At 45.6% G+C, this 19,982-nt stretch overlaps 1 protein-coding gene and 1 long non-coding RNA gene across 2 annotated transcripts in view; one reads left to right on the top strand and one right to left on the bottom strand.

Moving 5' to 3' along the window:
• ANTXR1 (ANTXR cell adhesion molecule 1) overlaps positions 1-19,982 on the bottom strand; it is a 184,732-nt gene that overhangs the window by 56,867 nt on the left and 107,883 nt on the right. The gene's annotated exons all lie outside the window — the stretch shown is intronic.
• LOC142495612 (uncharacterized) overlaps positions 13,162-19,982 on the top strand; it is a 31,622-nt gene continuing 24,801 nt past the window's right edge. Inside the window, exon 1 of the long non-coding RNA XR_012801777.1 lies at positions 13,162-13,528. This is a non-coding gene — a long non-coding RNA (uncharacterized LOC142495612). The remainder of the gene's footprint in view (positions 13,529-19,982) is intronic.

The following is a 19,982-nucleotide window of genomic DNA, read 5'->3' as shown; positions in this document are numbered from 1 at the left end:
ACAAATCTTGTTCCTGGTGCCCATCCTTTCTCCATCACCACCCAGCAGCACAGACCCAGCAACCTGATAAGGTAACACGGAGGAAGCCAAATATATATACAATCCAATTTAAACTCTCAAGGACCCAGGCAGGGAGGGTAAAACGTGCAAGGTGATGCCCATGGGGCAGGTATTTTGCATGAGGCTGGCAGCAGCTACGACTGGGATAAAAGGATTTCATAAGGGTATCAAAAGAGATTAATGAGGATTTAGGAGTATGAATAGAGTGCTTCAACAGGCACTGATGTAGTGGCCGTTATTCGAACACTTCACGCGTCATGTACATCGGAATCCCGATTTGAAACCGCGGGATGAATTCCAGCCTTCCCGCACTATGATGCGAGCGCGGCGAGTGCAGAAAAACGAATTTTAGTGTTCTGGCTTTTAAAAACGTGAAATTGATACAGTAGCACAGTACTGTACACATTACAATTCATCCATTTTATTGCAAACAAAGAAACAGAATCCATGAAATTCAAACAAATCATCTGCGATAAGCGCGGGTGCCTGGGGCGATTGGCCGCGTTCATGCTGCGTGGGGAACAGCAGAGAACTCAAAATCAGCGCCGATATGTGTTCGAATAACGGCCGTTTCATCAGTATAATGGGTGGACATTGTTGCAGGCATGGGAGGTGGATAATAGCAAAGTTATTCAGCTTCACAGGTACCTCAGGGTCATTGGGTTTCAAGGTCTTTTTTTCAGGTAGTTTGTGCGCTGGGTGGTAGCCTCAGGCTTGGGTGGGTATGTAATTGTCCCCGATAATGGTGGCAGTGGGGTTATAGGGGCAGCTGCTCAGCGACCGAAGGGTTCTATTCCGTTCTGACAATATGGGGGTAGTAGAGGTGATTTACAAGATTATCAGCTTCTTCTTATCCAATCGGTTAGGCTTCTGAGGCACTTAGTTTTAAGGTGCCTCGAGTTTAACATATGGTTCAGGGCAAAACACGTATCGGGGGGATCTAACTGTATCGCGGATGCATTATCAAGAGAAACATTTTCTTGGTTTTGACAGTTGGCGCCGGAAGCGAAGGAAGTTGGGTTGGAGTGCCCGGTCTACGTTTGGAAGCTGGGGCACCCAGACGGATGGATATAGTGATGGAACCTGTGGCTTCAGGGACCTGGCAACATAATTGAAGGGAGTGGGCGAATAACAAGGGTTTTATCATCAGAGGAGGACGGGTTCCGGGCAGTAGTGGGTTATGCACCAAAATTTAGTAAGTAATAAATCAACATTTAGTAAGTATGGGTCAGTCAGCTAGGTAGAGCTGGCTGGGATATCCTTTCTCTTAACGTTGTTTGGGTATGTAACGGTGTTTCCCTGAGCCCTTCTGATCCTGACCCCTATGTGAGAAACTGCCCCAGTTACATGTTGTGTTATGTGGTGCACCTGCTGGCTCACAGGACTCCTGAGTCTCCCGCTCGTTGGTAATGGGGATTTCACCATGACAGGCGTGTGAGGTAGTGCTGAGTTCTACTCACAGTTGGTACAGCGCCTCCATCCCTTCCAGATCCCCACGATAGCAGGGAGGAGTTTCTGGAAGAGACCTCCTGGGTGCACCTTCCCCCTGAGTAACTCCATTCACAGGCAAGAAGGGTCTCGTAATCAGTGGCATCTTTATTTGCAAGTTGTATGGCAGACTGCCCATCATAGCGGCCGACACTTAGCCGCACGTCATCATGGTGACCATCTCCATGAAGGTTCCTCCTGATTCTGCAATCTTATAAGATATGTTTCTTCCACCTCTCCCCTAAGGGAGACTACCAGCAGTGCCAGAGCCCTGGACACAGTGTGGGCTCAGCTTGTCACTCTGCCACTTGACACTGAACTTCACAGTCTTGCACAACTGGATCAACTTCACTGACTTTAGTCAAGTGATGCGTAATATATAGGTTCCAGAAAGACCCACCTCTGTGTCACTAATAGTGGACACAAAGCATGCTGTCACTTCCTTTGCTACAATCTTACACATCACAGGGGTTGAGGGCAAACCTCCATGATGACTTCTGGCAACCTGCCCCCTTTAAACAGGAGTTACTGCACAGAATGAGAGAGATATGTAACACTAATTTTACACAGGGCTACAGGTACAATGACTTCACCAAACAGTTTTTGGTGAAAAAAATATTGATGGGATGGAAAAAGAGAATGGCAACGGAGGATAAGATGGATCCAATTACTCCAAAGATGTTTGCTACATTGATGGGAGTTCTTATAAATATTATTTTTGGGGTTTTTTAGTTAAAGTTATTTTGAGCTGCTTTTGTTTTAGTCTAATTTGGAGCATTAAGATTGAGGAAATTGGTGAGCGTACCAAAAGTGAGACCCGGGGGTGTGATGTACGAGGATATTAAGGTGGGTGAGTGAGGGTTTATGCTATTGTTGTGGTGATCAAAAAAATGATGAAGTAGGAAAAGGGTCTTGGTTGGAATTTAAAGGCCTGTGGGAAGTGGGTGCTATCTGTCCATTACAGGTTTTGAGGGAATATTTCTTGTTCAAACCGACTTTGGCAGTGCCTTTACTGGTGGGTTTCTGCTAACAAGGTACCAGTTTAGGAAATTTTTCAAGGATTGCCTGAAGTTAGGGGGGTTTGACCCATTAGTATATAGGTCCCATTCATTCAGGATTGAGGCTGCAATAGAGGCACATTTTGTGTTTGGATGAAATTATCTGTAGGATAGGCAGGTGGCAATCTAGACACTTCAATGGTTACATGAGGCTCCACAGGTTATAATGCAGGAGGTGCATGTTTTCTTTCCCCCCTCAATTCTTGGGGGATGGGAGGGGGGTTTGATGTGTTGGTTGCTTGCTCACCAGGTTGTGGGACAATTCGGGACTGAACTTCTATGTGCACTGGGTGGAGCGATGAGCAGAATCACATCCTTACAGAAAGCTCCTGGGTTTGCAAGGTGATTGTTGGAAAATGTATTGGATGGCGAGAAGGGGGATGCTTTGGGTGCATACGCTGCCTGATTTGTTAACAAGTGAGATGGGTAAGGCAGATCCAGACATTGTACTGATTCACGTTGGGGACAACATCCTGGGGCAGATTAGGTAGGTGGATCTTATGAACAGTATAAGGTGGGATCTGGCTCAGATAACTATAGACTTCCCGCTGTCAGACCTGGTCTGGTCTGAAATAATTTCTAGGTTGGAAGGGTGGGGGGTTCGATACTTAAAAGTACTGGGTAGGTGCTGTAGAAAACATAATTAGGGTAATCTCTGTAATCTAGTGAAAAATTGGGTTGGGTGGCTTAGTGATACAGGGAATTAGAGGATGTGTGTAAGAGTTTTAATAGGGAGGATGGCATGCATCTAGCTGATATTTCCCTCAATATTTCCAACCTGGAATTGCAAGATGAGCAGCAAAGGGCTGTGGTATTGGTGAGCTGCGAGGCAAAATTGAGGGGTCAAATGGCTACAGCTGTGGAGATGGTTGTAAAAGAAAAACAATAACATTGCACAACAAATTATTAAAATGATAAGCACATACAATGATACAACCTAACGGTCCCTGCAACAGTTCTCAAAATGATCATTCCACTGAAACTGGTGTTATATTCATCACTCAAAATAGTAGCCAGGCCAATGAAATAAGGAAAATCGTGACTAAACACTGGGAAAGACTAAAGAAAGAACAGACACTAAAAGCCTTCTTACCGCATCAACCTAAAGTGATCTTTACCACAGCCAGCAATTTAAAAAAAATCAAACTGCACCCAGAGAAATTGCCCCAATAAACAAAATAAAAAATTGGTTAAATAGTAGACCGAAGGGATTTTACAAATGTCTAAAATGTAAGAGCTGCACAAATCAATACATCGACACATAAGTCTGCGCTTATAGTGCCGGCGACACTGACGCGACATCGCGTAAAAACAAATGCATTGCTGCCATCGCGTGCGCTTATAGTAAGCACGACGGAGCGACAGAGCGACAGCTTGGTCGCGATCGTTGGAAGTCATCGCAATTTGATTTTTACAGGGACCGAAGCCTGATGTCTCCGTCATCCGTCGCCGGCATTATAAGCGTAGCCTAAATGTGTGTAAAATAATCCCTGATCTATTTATCCGTTCTGTAAAGATTGTGCTACGTTTGCATATATTCCTTGATTTTTATTTCATGATATTACTATCTAATGTCATTTTTTCATTCGATGTACAGGAATATGGAAGTTTGTCATTTTCCTTAGTAATGTTTCTGTCAGTAAATTAGCAATCAGTTGGGACATTGTATCCCTTTCCCAATAATGATACGATTTTACAACATCCATTATAATATATATTAAGTTAAGATTGCATATTGTTCAATATATATCGTGAGCCCAACGCTACTATATAATTAGACACAATATCTCCCATTCAATATACAACATCATAGAAAAGATGTTTGCTTTTATTTCTATTTTTTATCATCCATTAAGAATATTGAATATTCCCATGAGGACACTTGACTTAAAAGTCTTGTAAAATTTATATCAATATAGGGCAACTTTTTTAACTTGATCCCACATACTACTTATGGTAGTCTAAAATTGCCATCCTGGATTTAAATTGGCTATTCGATTGAAATTTGGTATAAACTTTTGTCTATGATCTGCATGACTTCATTTGTTATTTACTAATTTTCATATATATCATTTATATGAATTATAAGATTGCCTGCTTCTTGTGTTAGAAATGTTTTAGATAGGCCCATTTCATATCGTACCCTATGGACATTTAACAATGGACACTGTTACTTTACTGAATCTTTCATTGAGATGGGTATATAAGGGATAATATCTCACAGCTTATCCTGAGTACCCCTGATGAAGCTAAGCGAAACGTGTAGGGTGATCAAACGCAGGACAGAGAGAGAGCCAAGCTGACTAATTTCCAAATCTCGTGAGATGAGATCTCCGACCAGGGGATGCGGAAGTATCCGGAGAGAGAGAATCCAGCTGATACCATCTGCACTTCTTGTGAGATGGGATTCCACACCAGAGGATGCAATGTGTCCATGATCCAGAGCACCGGTGAATTCCACATTTGCTGAGGAAATCAGATCGCTTTGCCAGTCAGGTTTGGGTGTACTCTAATCCTTAGGCCCACGGAGTCAGTTGAGGTGATGAGCAAATTATGTTTGGTTGGGCACACTTCTGACCAGTCCTCAAGTTCACAGTTAATCAATAAAAGGCTGCGGCTAGTTATACCCAACTTAATTTGTCAGTATTTATTTAATGGGATGTGTGGGCAAAGGCTGTAACTGGAGAAGGGAGGGAAGCTGGAGTAATACGAGGGCCTATAGGGCATGGAATATAATGTTACCCATTAGCAAGCGGTCTCACTCACTGGAAGGCAATCGTTCCTCATCGGAAGGCAGTATAGCAGTCTCCCTCGTAGGTACTGTAGGCTGTCTCCCATATAAGAAGGCTGTCTAACATATCAGTAGGCTGTGAGGTGTGTTGTGACTAGCACCATGTGCATTGTTACAAAACTGTTTTTACATCTCTGTGTGTATGTATGTGTGTAAATGTTATTTTTTTTTAATAAGATTCCCTTGATCTCCTGTCTCCCTCCCTCTCTCCTCTTCTTTCAGGCACAGAGAAAAAGTCTCACAACAGGAAATGCCAGGGCTGAGGAAATCTTCCCCGCAACTCTTAAAAATTATCTCATACTGTGGCAATGCTGCACAGACAACAGTCACAAGGTCGCTGCAGTCTGGAGATATTAACGCATTGTAAAGGCCTGGGAACGTATTACAATTGTTAGGAAGAGACGAGAGAACGGAGGCAAAGACACGCGAGAGTGCATGACTTCACTTCCGGGATTCAGTGCAGGACGCTGACACCGGAGGAACCGCTGTGCAGACCCCAGCTGAGGGATTTGTACGCTCCACGATCCTTGCACCCGTGCCACCACACGCCCGCTGGTGTGTTTTCTCACATCTGTGCTTGGCTGTTTTTTTATGTTTTTTCTTATCTAATGTATTCCCCCCTCCAAGGGAAAGCTGGACTTATTCACCCAGTCCCTTACAGACCGAGCACGCTGTTTATAAGTCCATATATATCCAGAGATCAGTTTAGTTGAGCACAGTTACTTTGTGTATATTTATACTGTTATTGGACAAGGAGTAAGAAAGAAAGAAATCCCTTCTTTCTTTTAAAAGGAAGTGGAGCTGCAAGTTTGCACATGGTACCTCTGGTTTGTTAATATTAATTTGCCCCTATCCCCACACTTTGAAGCCGTCTTCTAGTGTCCATGCATTAGGCTATTAGGCAGTGTCATGCATTAGGCTTTTAGGCAGTGTCATGCATTAGGCTATTAGGCAGTGTCATGCATTAGGCTATTAGGCAGTGTCATGCATTAGGCTATTAGGCAGTGTCATGCATTAGGCTATTAGGCAGTGTCATGCATTAGGCTATTAGGCAGTGTCATGCATTAGGCTATTAGGCAGTGTCATGCATTAGGCAGTGTCAGCTCCTGTACGCGCCCCTTTGCGGCGGGTGCAAGCCGCGAGCTGCAGGGGGAAAGACAAGATTGCAATGGGGGGACAGGGGAGGGGGAGGGGGAGGGCGGATGTCACGCAGCTGGTTCACCCTCATTGGCTGAACCGCCGCCGTAATGTAGCCAATGCTCGGCCTCCGCGCCAAAAGACAAAAATCTTGTCTTTTGGCCAAGGCTTTTACACGCCAAACTGGGGTCTGCCCCATAGAGGGCGGTGACTTGTGTGCGCCACAGCAGCCACTGGGGACTTGGCCTTAGGCTGCACTTGCATTGAATCCGTGCGCTCATGCTAGGAGCGACGCGCCAGCTTGGTCGCGATCGCTGGAAGTCAATTCAATTTGATTTTTTCAGCGACCGCAGCGTGACGTCGGCATCACCGTCGCCGGGACTATCAGCGCGGCCTTAGAATTGAGCTCAAAGCTCTGAGAAGACACTGAGCAGATTACTTCAAAGCGTATTAAATATGGGGCTTTTGACTGCATCTGTCTAACTACCTCTGCCTGGAGGTTGTTCCATGCATGCAGTTTTCTTCACGTAAACACAGAACTTCCTCACATTTATCCTCAGTCTGCCACCTAAGGTGTGACCCCTTTATCCTTGTGTCCCTTCTCTCGTGTGTCTAATTGACACCTTTCAGGCATGTAAAAGACCCTCTCGTATCCCCTTTGCCCTCTGTTCCTCCCGGATGTACAAATTGAGATCCTCTAGTCTTCTGCTATAAGACTTTGATGGACCAGCTTTCTAATAGGTGGCTTGCAGAACTGAACACAGGACGCCAGCTAAGTTCCCGCTAACAACTTGCAATGTTAGATCTTCAAACTCTTAATTGATTCTCCCTCCCACCCAAAGTTTACTTCCTACGTTTATCGCACCTGCATATTTTATTATGATCATTCCCAATATGTTTTCCAATACCTGTTCAATAAAATGCTTTGTAGAGGGTGGGTGCCACAATGAGTTCAAATATACATTAATAAAGGAAATATGCATACATTTCAGCGAGCCATTTCCCGCACACAATAGCTCCTAAGCTGTCAAGAAAAGCCTCCGTACACTTAAATAAATGGAATAAAAACCATCAAATGTCATTTTTAACCCTTGACTGAAAGAAAGATGCAGAGGTGCCAATGTTTCCCAAGTGGGATGCACAGGGAAAGAAAGGGTTTCACTGCACACGAGTCTCTTTCACCAGCGATGCCGTCTTTAAATAAATACCAGCAGAGCCTTAATGAGTCATGAGGTTTTATTCCACACCCTCTCCCTTCCATAAAATATTTCTCATCTGGTTCTAATCAGCAAACCCACTCCTTTTTCCCCCCTGTGAGGTGTAGTGGAAACGTTTTTTTTTGTTTCCACCGCTCAGTGATGTTACTGTAGGACAGAAAAAGAAAAAATATGACCTCTAGCGTTTCTGTGCAGCGGGTTGTAGGGGACAGAGGTAAAAACATTATCTTGGACCCTTTTTTGATTGTGAGCTAGTGCCATCAAAACTGGTGGCCCTGTCCTTCCCAACACAATGTTTTTATTTTTATTTAACAGGTAATTGCAGTGTTTGAAGTGATATAAAGAGGCAATCCAATGGGTATTTAAAAAATAAAATAAAATCTGTCTTTTGTTTTAATATATGCAGCCTCTGATTACATTTATTGAAAACTAATTACCTAAGCTGCCGATCAATTCATTCTCCCGTAATCGACCAGCAAAGATCCCGCTTCCCAGGGTTCATCAAATGGCTGCCTTTCAGTTTCAATCAATCCTTCAGGCAGTCTGACTCAGCAGCTACCATGTATTCTTATATTACTAAGGTAACATTATCTATTGTTACGATTTGCAATTCAAACTGCTGGGAATATTGGCAACAAATTATCACAAACAGGAAAGTGTTGCAAAGATCTTGCAGTGCTGCAGACATGGGATAAAACTTGCTAGAGAAATGAAAGGATGCGCAGTATATTAAAATGCATTAAAAATGGCATTGGGTTGAATAAAAATTTAAAAAAATTGCAGTTAGTATCTAATACTACAAAACAAATTTATTGAAAAAAAAAAGAAAACCACATGTACTGTAGGATATTGCATGGATTGCTCATTTAACAGAATGTGTGGTACTGGGCCGGATTTTCAAAACCCTACATTTATTAAACATTGGGACGAAGCTCCCGGGTTGTATTTTAAGAAGAGTCAACCCTTTTATTTTTTTTAATGCTCCAAATGAAATAAAAAGGAGAAAGGCTTTCTAAAATTAAAATACCCTTCTTTAGAAAGAAATGAAAAATGGTAATTTGTACTGAAATCAGCAATCGCCTTCAGAAGCTCTGGTGTCTAACCAGTGGCGGATTTCCCATAAGGCTGAGTAGGCTATAGTCTAGAGCAGTCATTTTTTGAGGGGGCGGCAATTTCTTTGGGAGGCAATTTATGTGTGTGAGAGTCTTAGCTTTTCCGGCGCGGCCCCCTCCTGTAGCGTGGCGTCATCATGGCGACTCAACATCACATAACGACGCATTGTTATGACAACGCAGCGTTACATGCCGCCGTGACGTCATGACTTCACTATGCCAGTGGGGACGGCCGCCCGAACCTATAGGGTGGCAAAAAATGAAGTCTGCCACTGTGTATAACCCATATGATGTTAGTATTCCACACCGCCCAGCGGATATTACACCAATTTATTGTCCAGTGTTAAAAAAAAAAAAGCTGTGTGTGCTGTGCACGCGCATATTAAGTGAAACTTCTTTGACTTTTGTCACAGAAATTGTATTTGTGTTGGTGATGTTTTAATTAAAAATCAAAATACAATTTCATTGACAAAACGCAAATACATTTGACTTATAACTCGCGTGCTCGGCACACATCCCCTGTATTAGCTATTTGCACGTGTGCAAGTGTGAATTCCTTGTGTGTATGTGTGTCAATCAGTGTGTGTGTGTGTGTGTGTATATGTGTGTGTGTGTGTGTGTCAGTCAGTGTGTGTGTGTATGTGTGTCAGTCAGTGAGTGTGTATGTGTATCAGTTAGTGTGTGTGTATGTGTGTCAGTCAGTGTGTGTGTGTGTGTGTGTGTGTGTGTGTATGTGTGTGTATGTGTGTCAGTCAGTATGTGTGTGTGTGTATGTGTGTCAGTCAGTGTGTGTGTGTGTCAGTCAGTGTGTTTGTATGTGTGTCAGTCAGTGTGTTTGTATCTGTCAGTCAGTGTGTTTGTATGTGTGTCAGTCAGTGTGTGTGTGTGTGCGTGTGTGTGTCAGTCAGTGTGTGTGTGTCAGTCAGTGTGTGTCAGTCAGTGTGTGTGTGTGTGTGCGCGTGTGTATGTGTATCAGTCAGTGTGTGTGTGTGTGTGTGTATGTGTGTATGTGTGTATGTGTGTGTGTGTATGTGTGTCAGTCAGTGTGTGTGTATGTGTGTCAGTCAGTGTGTGTGTATGTGTGTCAGTCAGTGTGTGTGTATGTGTGTGTGTGTATGTGTGTCAGTCAGTGTGTGTGTATGTGTGTCAGTCAGTGTGTGTGTATGTGTGTGTATGTGTGTGTATGTGTGTGTGTGTATGTGTGTCAGTCAGTGTGTGTGTATGTGTGTCAGTCAGTCAGTGTGTGTCCTGCTGCCAGCCCCCCAGTGACAAGTTAACAACCCTCCCTACCTCCCTGGACCGGAGCAGGAGCTTTTCCTTCCTCCTCCTGCCCCGTCTGGCGGTGCTGCGTGATAGGAGGAGATACTCAGTACCACTACCGGCCGGGTCACCCCACTCCCCCCCCCCCACCTCTCTCTGCCATTCTGAGCACCACATGACCGGGGGAGAGCTCCCATTGTCCACGCATGCTAACCAGGAATGCTTTCCTCTGCGTCCCCATGACTACTGCGCATGCGCGGCACGGCAGCGGACATGTTGGGGGAATGTCGCCACTGCCAGCCGCTTCTGCGCATGTGCAGAAGTCCATAAGCGTCGCCATTAGTAGTGCACATGCGCGGCATGGCAGCGGACGTGTGGGGGGAATGGCAGCCGTTAGGAGCGGCGCCGGTGGCTATCGCCGCCGCCGCCGGCTATCGCTGCCGCCGCATATGTAATCGGCCGTGTGGGGGGAGCAGCGCCCGTTATGTGACAGCAGCCGCATGTGACAGCAGCCGTCTGGGGAGAGCGGGGGAGGGGGGGGGCCGTGACGTCACTTCCGTTTCACATTTCGCCCCCAACTCTCCAGTTTTACCCCATCAGAATAGGCGCCACTAAACAAGTTTCACTTCAAAAATTATTTTAATCTTCAGCTGCTGATGTTACCATGGTAACCTTTAGACTGCACTGGGCTGTGGGGAGGGCTCGATTTTAACCGATTTTTTTTTTTTAATTTTTAATTTTAACCTCCGTTAAAAAATTAACGATTAAAAAATTAACGATTTTTATGCAAAAATAAATTGATAAACATATGCCCCTAACCCACCTTTTAAAGCACTTTCATGACAGTCACCAGTGTGACCCGAGTGGCATCTCTTTTTTGGGCATTGAAGTTATCACTGCCAATCAGCGTTTAGGTAACAGAGATTTACGCTTAAGTAGAAGGGAGCAATTCTGGATCTATACCATGCAAACTAGATTTCCACATGGTTTAAATGCTTATATAGAATTGGTTCTCTTCCTAAAAGAATAAATCGTTAGGTGAACACTTGGGGTTTCTTTATGTGATTTATTTGATGTTTCACCAAATTTTTGAATAATATGTATTTTTAAAAACAAAATAATAATATTAATTTAAAAAAACTTTTAGACATTTTAATACATGTGTATAAATATATGTTTTGATCTAATATGGATATGATAGTTTATGGTTAGAAGTGGTGTGATTTATTTCTGAGGGCAATAGGTCCACTTAGAGTTAAACTTGGGACCTATCTATCGTTACTCCAATTCAGAATGTGGTTTTAATTATTTAATTATTTAGACACGCTGTATGAGACTCCATTTTCACTCTGTTGGAATTACATGTGCTTCCACTTTCCTTAATAACGCTAGATCCATTGGCTGCTGTTCTGTATTTAAACTCCAGGGACAGCGCTATCACGTGACCTCCTGACGAAGCACTACGTGCGAAACGCGTAGAGGTCACATGGCGGCAGTTCCTGTGGAGTTTTTGCAGCCGGTGGGAGCGGTTCTTCACGCATCTAGCAGGGTAAGTACTCAGACAGTACTAGTGAGATCCAGTGTTGACCCGGTGCTATTCACCGACCATACTGGTGTATGTACCAGTCATTTTAAACGTAATTTGTTGACTTTTTTCCTGTTTTAAACTGTATCAGTGGATGCTTATGCCCACTGTCCTATTTTACCAATAAAGTGCCCATACCCCTTAGTGCGCCTGTCTGTCAATTGTTTTTGCTGCATTAAAAAAAAAATATATATATATATAGTTGTACTTCTTAACCCGTAGTACCACTGCATTTTGACCGCTGGGTATATCGTGTAAAATATATTCTAGAAGAATAAAAAGAGAGACAGAGAGAGCGAAAGATCTATGATTGATCCCCTCTGACAGAAAATGTTAAATAACTTTGAAACTATGGCAAGATTTTTTTTTGTTATCCGAAATTTTAGGTTTTGGACTGAAATGTCTAAATTAAATTAAAGTGTCCACATGTTGAATTTGGGTGTGAATGTGGCTATTCTAAAAAGCCACCGGCATCATGAAAAATATATAGCTGAGCACTGCACCTGGCTCTCTGCAAACTGTTTGCTGGGAATTTACTCTATTCCTTGAATTCTATTCCTCTATTGCCTTGAATTCTATCCACTTTCTCTTTCTAGACTCAAATTCAATATACTGTAACTAATATGTGCTATATTGCTTTAATTTCAATGTGTACAAATAAAAGGCATTAATGAAGTTACCATTATCACTTCCTGGTTTCTGATGGGGTTTTAAATTGCCGTCCAATAGGAAGCCACAACGGATGATGTTGTGTCTTCTTATTGGCCTACGTGACGCGGGAGATTTGAGCGGCCATTTTGTTTTCCCTGGCGGGGCAGAGACACTGGTAACTTCACTCGTATCTCGGGAACGAGCATATCCCCAAAGCTGAATATAGCACCGTTCCTATTCTTTATTAAAAAAAAAAAAAAAAAGGGGGAGGCATATTTACGAAAAGCGGTTTCAAAATTAATTTGGGCTAACTTTAGACCTCGAATTAAATTCTCAACGTGCATCTCCAATTATATGCGAAGGTTTGGGTGCACTGTGCTTTACAAGATACTTTGGAGCAGAACAGTTTTCACAAATTGTGCAATGGTTCACATCTGAAGTGACCGATTTAGAAGCAGCTGAATTAGGTCCTGTATCATTAAAAGTATTATTGTGGGGCTGTTCAATATCTATACATTTGTTTTTTTAAAAGAGCACTTCTAGTGATACTGGTGTAGCCCGGTCCTCCCTTTAGCTCTCCTCACCTCTGCTGCAGGTGGGTAGCCGGTAAGGGCGCCACCATTTTGTTTGTGCGCTTGCATGTGCAGAAAGGTTCGCGCATGCAAAGGTTCCAGCAGCACCAGGTGCTGCACAACACATGACACAGTACAGCCAATAGGGCTGCTAGGATCTCCTGAGGGGAGATTGGAACTTTGGGTGTGCTTGAAGTTTGAGCTGACAGTTAGGAGAGTGGCAGTTGGACCTGGGACAAGGAAGGAGTAAGTTATATGTGCAGATGTCAGTGGTATCTGCACTAGGCCAGATACCCCCTATTATGCTCCAGCTAGGCCCCGACTCCCACATAGTTTGCGATAGGGACTTGCCCCTCAGATAGGGACCCTGCCCTGCTTAGCAATATTAGTGTTAGGAACACAGGGAGACACCGCACGGTGGCTGCGGCCTGTGGTCCAGGACCCAGATCACCTACATTAATAAAGACATTGTTTACGGTGGTACAATCCACGAGGGACCCATACAACGTAGAGGCGGAGGCTTCGCAGTATCAGCATCATATCCATGGATCCCAGCATCGTGGCATCAGCGCGCCCGGGTGTGGCATCACCCGGCAGGTACCCAACGCATGAGTGCACCAACTCAAACACTATAGTGGGGCCCCGCTGTCCCACACACCTTGGGTGGGGGAGCGGAGCATTGGAGGGTACGGTTGTGCATGGCCTGGATGGTGGTATATATATATATATATATATATATATATATATATCCTAGGTTATTTATGTTCAGTAAAACTGTTATCTTTCATAAGTGTGTGTTTTATTGTATGCGGGTCCTGTAGCGAGGTTATTCTACATCATAGAATCCTATACAGGTGGAGGCGCTACTGACCGAACATCGACTCAGGTATACCCCGGGTTCCCAGTAGCAGAGAATCAGATCCACTACTCCCTCCTTTAGGGGAGGGGGGGGGGAAAGGTGTTTGTGTGTGTATATATATATATATATACATATACATATATATATATATATATATACATATACATATACATATATATATATATATACATGTAGAGGTATCAGTACCGTGTTAGCTGAGCTTCAATAATCAAAAAAATAAAAAAATAAAATAAATAGATGATACGGTATCATCTATTTATTTTTTTGATTATATATATATATATATATATATATATATATATATATTTATATATATATATATATATATATATATATATATATATATATATATATATATATATATATATATATAATGCCTGTCCGTGTCTGGTCTGACCCACCCAATCTCACATTGGCCCCTGTGGTCTATCCAGCCCCGTTACATGTCTGTGTATGGTGGTGCACCTGTAGGTAACAGGACTCCTGAGTCTCCCGCTTGATGGTATTGGGGGATGTCATGCAAGACAGGTATCTGAGGTAGTGGGTGACGAGTCCTACTTACATCATGTGCAGCGCCTCCACCTCATCAGGATCTATGCGTATGCAGGTAGATGGTCCTGATGAGGAACTCCTTCTTGGTGGTGAGGGCCCCAGGAGAGTAATTGCAAACTCACACCAGGGGGTTCTCTTTGCACAAGTCATATTTATTGCATCAGAGGTGGGCGAGCTGCCCATCGCAGTAAACCATCTCAGCCGCACCTTCTCCGTGATTCCCTTCAGAAGGTACGCCCTCCCAATGGAGTGGGATTTCCTCTCCCGTAGGGAGGTCACCCCTGTGCCAGGTCCCTGGACACAGTTGGCCTTCGCTGAATTAAAGACTATTTGGTGCCACTAGTTACGGCACTAGTGGGCACCTTACACTTGTGGCTTCTCCTTGTACTTCAACCTTCCACACTAACCTCTCCGCTTCCGCTAGTTTTAGGCAGTGTAGTGCCTTATATACCTCAGGAGGCAGGCACATCTCTGAGGTCACTAACAATGGACTCAGAACATGTAGCCACTCCCATCCATACATAGGGCACCTGACCAGGGTGTGAGGTCAAACCTCCATAATTACTGCTGGCACTCCTGTAACTTACCAGGTCTTGCTACCAGCAGGAGAGATGACAGTAGGCATTGTTAGGCTTGACTACATACTCCCCCTGGTGAATTCCCACCGTCCCGGCTGGGACCTAAATTTGGTGTACCTTTCTGCCAGGAACCACTGCAAAAGGGAACACATAATTCAAAAGTTATAACAATGCTTTCATGATTATTCATAACAGCGCTCACTGACCAGCAGGGGCGCTCCAGATTTATTTTCCCAGACCTCAACTGCTTTCTCCCTCATAATAGTGACGAGGATCTGGCTTTTTCACTTCTCTGCCCGCCATGTCGGTCACAGTGACACTGTACTCCCTGGGCAAGCCACGTTCCCCTCTGTACACCACCTTATGCATATAAATGCTGCGCCCAATATTCCAGACGTGCATCAATTGATATATTCATTCTTCTGCTTGGGGCCCTGTAATGGCACCTCCCTTGGCCACCATGTAATATTCAATATCCTCCCTGAGCCACCCATCTCGGCGGTCCTCTATCTCCTGCATGAGGGGTTCGGGAACATATGGATATTCTAGCCCATGGGTTCTTTTGTATTTACCTATGATGGCCCATTCTGCTAGACAGGCCCTGGTCAGCTTAGCACTGCCCGCCCTCCCCAGCAACACCCATGACAGGGGCTCATCGGGATCCACCGGACCAACCAACCCATCTGGACCCCGGGGTTCTATCAACCCACGCCCAATCTTAAACCATCTTTCCTGGGTTTCCCTGAGATGATTCTCCTCCATGAACTCCCCTCTAGCCCACCAATGATCTATCACCCCCTCTCGATCTATGATGAACCGGGTTCTATCAAGCCAGGGCACATAGCCTTCAAATAAGGGAGCCCACCATCGGGTTTCCCTGACTTTCTCTAATGATACTTCCTCTAGCTCTTCCTCCTCTGGCCCACCCCCGGAAGATATGCCCGACGTACACTCGGACGGTACTCGAATGTCCGAACCCCTTTTCTGGCTCCCAGTAGTAACACTCACATTACTGGGACAGTCACTGGACACCGACACCTGTCGTGTAATCCTCCCTCCTCCCACTGACCCATCATCAGAGGTCCCATAGTCCAGGCTCCCAGTCCGTTCATCGGAAGCGATCCGTGAATCCCCTGACATCCCTAAACTAGAAGATGACCCAAAATGGGAAGTGAATGGGGCTGAAACTTTAACTAGGGCCTGGGGTCTAGCTAGGACTGGGGTTTGGGGATAGGGCCGCACAGTCGGTATCCGCAGGACTAGTACCCGCTCCTCTCCGCTACCTGGTCCGGTTCCGCCGCAGGGACTCTCCGTCTCTCCGGTCTCCCGACTCCTCGATCACTGCTTTGATCGCCCGCTCCTCTCGGACCGGGGCGTCCTACCTCCACTGCTCGATCGCTGGGGCACTATCACCTCCTTCGCCACTCCACCGAAAGTGATGTCCGGATGCGCACGTGTAACGCCGCCATCTTGGGTTGGATCCCCAAGCGGGACTTCTTCCTCCACTACGATATCCGGATCCGGCAACGCCTTTTTCCGCCGTGGCGCCACCGGGGCCTGGCTCTTTCCTTCCTCCGCCACCACCATCTTGGAAGCCTGGAATAAGCATGGACTCTGCTTACCACTCCGGGGCGTTGGAGTAGACCGGCCGCCATCGGATCCGCTGGTCACCACGGCCGTGGGACTCCGCCGCAGAATGGGCGACACTCTGCTCCGTTCTTCACCGACACCGGTAAGTGGCACTCTTTTAGTCGTACTGCTGCTATGGTACGCCGGAGGTCGGGTAGTAACGGCAATAATACTAAGGGACTCCTATCCGAAGACTCCAATTTGGCATTTGGCCGGGGCATTCCGCCTGGTGATTTGCGGCGTGGGCCCCTCTTATCACCGCGTCGGTGACCGGTTTTCTCGATCGGCTCTGTTTAATTACCGGAGCGGGTCCCTGTTCCAGAGCGCACCAGGAAGTTCCGCAGCCAGCATAGCGGCATCGTCCGCCACCTCTACTGCTTGCATCGGCATAAAGGTAGGCATGGGCCACAGATATTGTAGTCCACACTGGGCGCATCGAGCGGTAGAGCTCACCACTCCGCCCGGCAGTCGACACTGCAAGCATAGGCATGCTACTGTCTCTACGCCCTCTACTCAGAGAATCAGGAAGCCTCCTGGAGCCGAGTAGGGATGAGTTGTTATCAAAAGCCCTTGTTCTGGTTTGCAAGCCATAGCCACCAAAGGGGGTGCTTGCACTAGAGCTCTGTATGGCTTGCTGGTTCCTCGCAACTGAAGGGCATGGGCTGGATCACCAATCCTTCCTTCAGCTTTCTCCATCCGCATCCACCAAGACAGGAAACCACTCCCCCTGGTTGAAACTTGGGGGATGTCCCATAGACTTGTAGGCTGGCCCAGCACAGGGGCGGAACTAGTCACAGTCCATGTGAGCGGGGCTCCAGCTTTCACGCCATACCCCCCAACAGGGCGGGGTCTCTCCGTTGGCGCCACTCCTGGCCAACTTTCTGCAGATTGAGCTTTTGCAATATTCTCTGTAACTGGCCCACCAGTTATTTCCCAGGGCCGCAGGACCCGCCATTTTGGATTGCACTGTCACTCGGATTCATCGTTGAGGTAGCGTTCAATTGTTTGTATTTTGTATGACAAATAAGTCCATTTTGTGCCTCCCATTTCACCACACTACTGTCCCCTTCACTGTCCTCGGGGTCAGTTCTCCAAGGTTCGAAGCAGGCCATACACGGTACCACTATTGTTTTCACGCCATTCCACAACAGGCTCACAAAAGTCTCCTCTGAAGCTGGCTCCTCTTCCTCATACATCATCTCATATTCATTCTCTCCTTCAGCCTCCGTCAGCCATACTTGAGCTTCCGCACTGCGCCGATTCTCCATTCTGTCGGTCGCCATTAGAATACTGTTCCTTGAATTATTGTACATGGAGCTCCACTATGCGGGGCAGCTGCCACACCGATACAATAAATATGCCTTGTGCACCACTTTGTGTACCTAATGTAAATCTGACTCGTGTTTGCACTACCTCAGGCTAGGCTCACGCTTTCTGTGTCTGCTGCATCTCCTTCCTCCAGTCTGTGCTCCCTGTGTCGAGTGTCTGGAATGGGCTAGAGTACTCTGGCTCGTCCATGCAATACTTTGGCGTCTACCTACTGTTGGCTAGTCTAGCGCAGACCCTCTCCAGGATTCCTGCTTTAAGTTACCAGTTTATCCCTTTAGGCGTCTTACCACTAGCACTACCTAAAGGGACTCGAACAGCTATAACCCTGCTCCAGACCTAAGAATCCCAGAGCGTCTGTGCGTTCCGCGTCTCAGTGGCCTCCCTGGACTACCCCTGGCTCCTTCCTATGCAGCACAAAGTGGCAGCAGACACTCTTCCTATTTCTTAGTGTGCCTAGCAAAAGCCTGTCCTGTTGACAGATATCTCAGCAGCGCCTCCAAATGTAACGCCTGTTCGTGTCTGGTCTGACCCACCCAATCTCACATTGGCCCCTGTGGTCTATCCAGCCCCGTTACATGTCTGTGTATGGTGGTGCACCTGTAGGTAACAGGACTCCTGAGTCTCCCGCTTGATGGTATTGGGGGATGTCATGCAAGACAGGTATCTGAGGTAGTGGGTGACGAGTCCTACTTACATCATGTGCAGCGCCTCCACCTCATCAGGATCTATGCATATGCAGGTAGATGGTCCTGATGAGGAACTCCTTCTTGGTGGTGAGGGCCCCAGGAGAGTAATTGCAAACTCACACCAGGGGGTTCTCTTTGCACAAGTCATCTTTATTGCATCAGAGGTGGGCGAGCTGCCCATCGCAGTAAATCGTCTCAGCCGCACCTTCTCCGTGATTTCCTTCAGAAGGTACGCCCTCCCAATGGAGTGGGATTTCCTCTCCCCATAGGGAGGTCACCCCTGTGCCAGGTCCCTGGACACAGTTGGCCTTCGCTGAATTAAAGACTATTTGGTGCCACTAGTTATGGCACTAGTGGGCACCTTACACTTGTGGCTTCTCCTTGTACTTCAACCTTCCACACTAACCTCTCTGCTTCCGCTAGTTTTAGGCAGTGCAGTGCCTTATATACCTCAGGAGGCAGGCACATCTCTGAGGTCACTAACAATGGACTCAGAACATGTAGCCACTCCCATCCATACATAGGGCACCTCACCAGGGTGTGAGGGCAAACCTCCATAATTACTGCTGGCACTCCTGTAACTTACCAGGTCTTGCTGCCAGCAGGAGAGATGACAGTAGGCATTGTTAGGCATGACTACATATATATATAATGTTGGTTTTTTTACTACTTGAATTGCCTCTTCAAACCAGGTCTGCTCAAGAGGGTTATCTCTCTTTGGAATAAAACAGAACTGACCTTTAATTAAGGGCCATTTGCAAGATTCTAAAGTCAGGCTTTATATGTTTTCAAGAAAAATCTTCAATTCCACAGTCATTTACCATGACTTCCAGATTATGCATTTTATAAAAACACTATATCTATGCAGAGTGTACCCGTGACAGGTTTTTGAAAATCTATGCAACTATTACAGGTCACAAAAAGGTTTCATTTCAAAAATATATCTTGAGTTGGCCTCCTGTCAACAAGCAGATGACACATTTACGAAAAGTTGGGAAAGGGATTTGGGCCTGGATTAGGATCGGGACAATTGGGAAGATGCCAGGGTGAGATTGGCCAAGAGTTCTATCTGCACAGTGTATAAAAAAATTGCTACTGAGTTATGTACAGATGATATATTAGACCTTCAAGCCTTCACCTATATGACTAGAGTATATCCCCTAATATTGGAAAGGATGTACACATGCAATGGTCCTGCCCATTATTTTAGGATAAAAAGATGACCCAGGCAAACGGACTATGCAATATGAAAAATTTAATGCAGCTAAGAAACCAATGTCTTGAGTGCTACGCACTCTTTTTCAAGGTGAAGGCCCATTACTTTCCCAATTCTGGGATGGCATTTTTTATATGATTTCCGAGGTTCTCTCTCCCTCCGGGTCCCAGTGTTGCTTTTG

Source organism: Ascaphus truei, chromosome 5, assembly GCF_040206685.1.
Source record: "Ascaphus truei isolate aAscTru1 chromosome 5, aAscTru1.hap1, whole genome shotgun sequence".
Taxonomy (NCBI): domain Eukaryota; kingdom Metazoa; phylum Chordata; class Amphibia; order Anura; family Ascaphidae; genus Ascaphus; species Ascaphus truei.
Note: the sequence above shows the minus strand (reverse complement) of the source record. Positions and strands in the feature narration are given on the sequence as shown.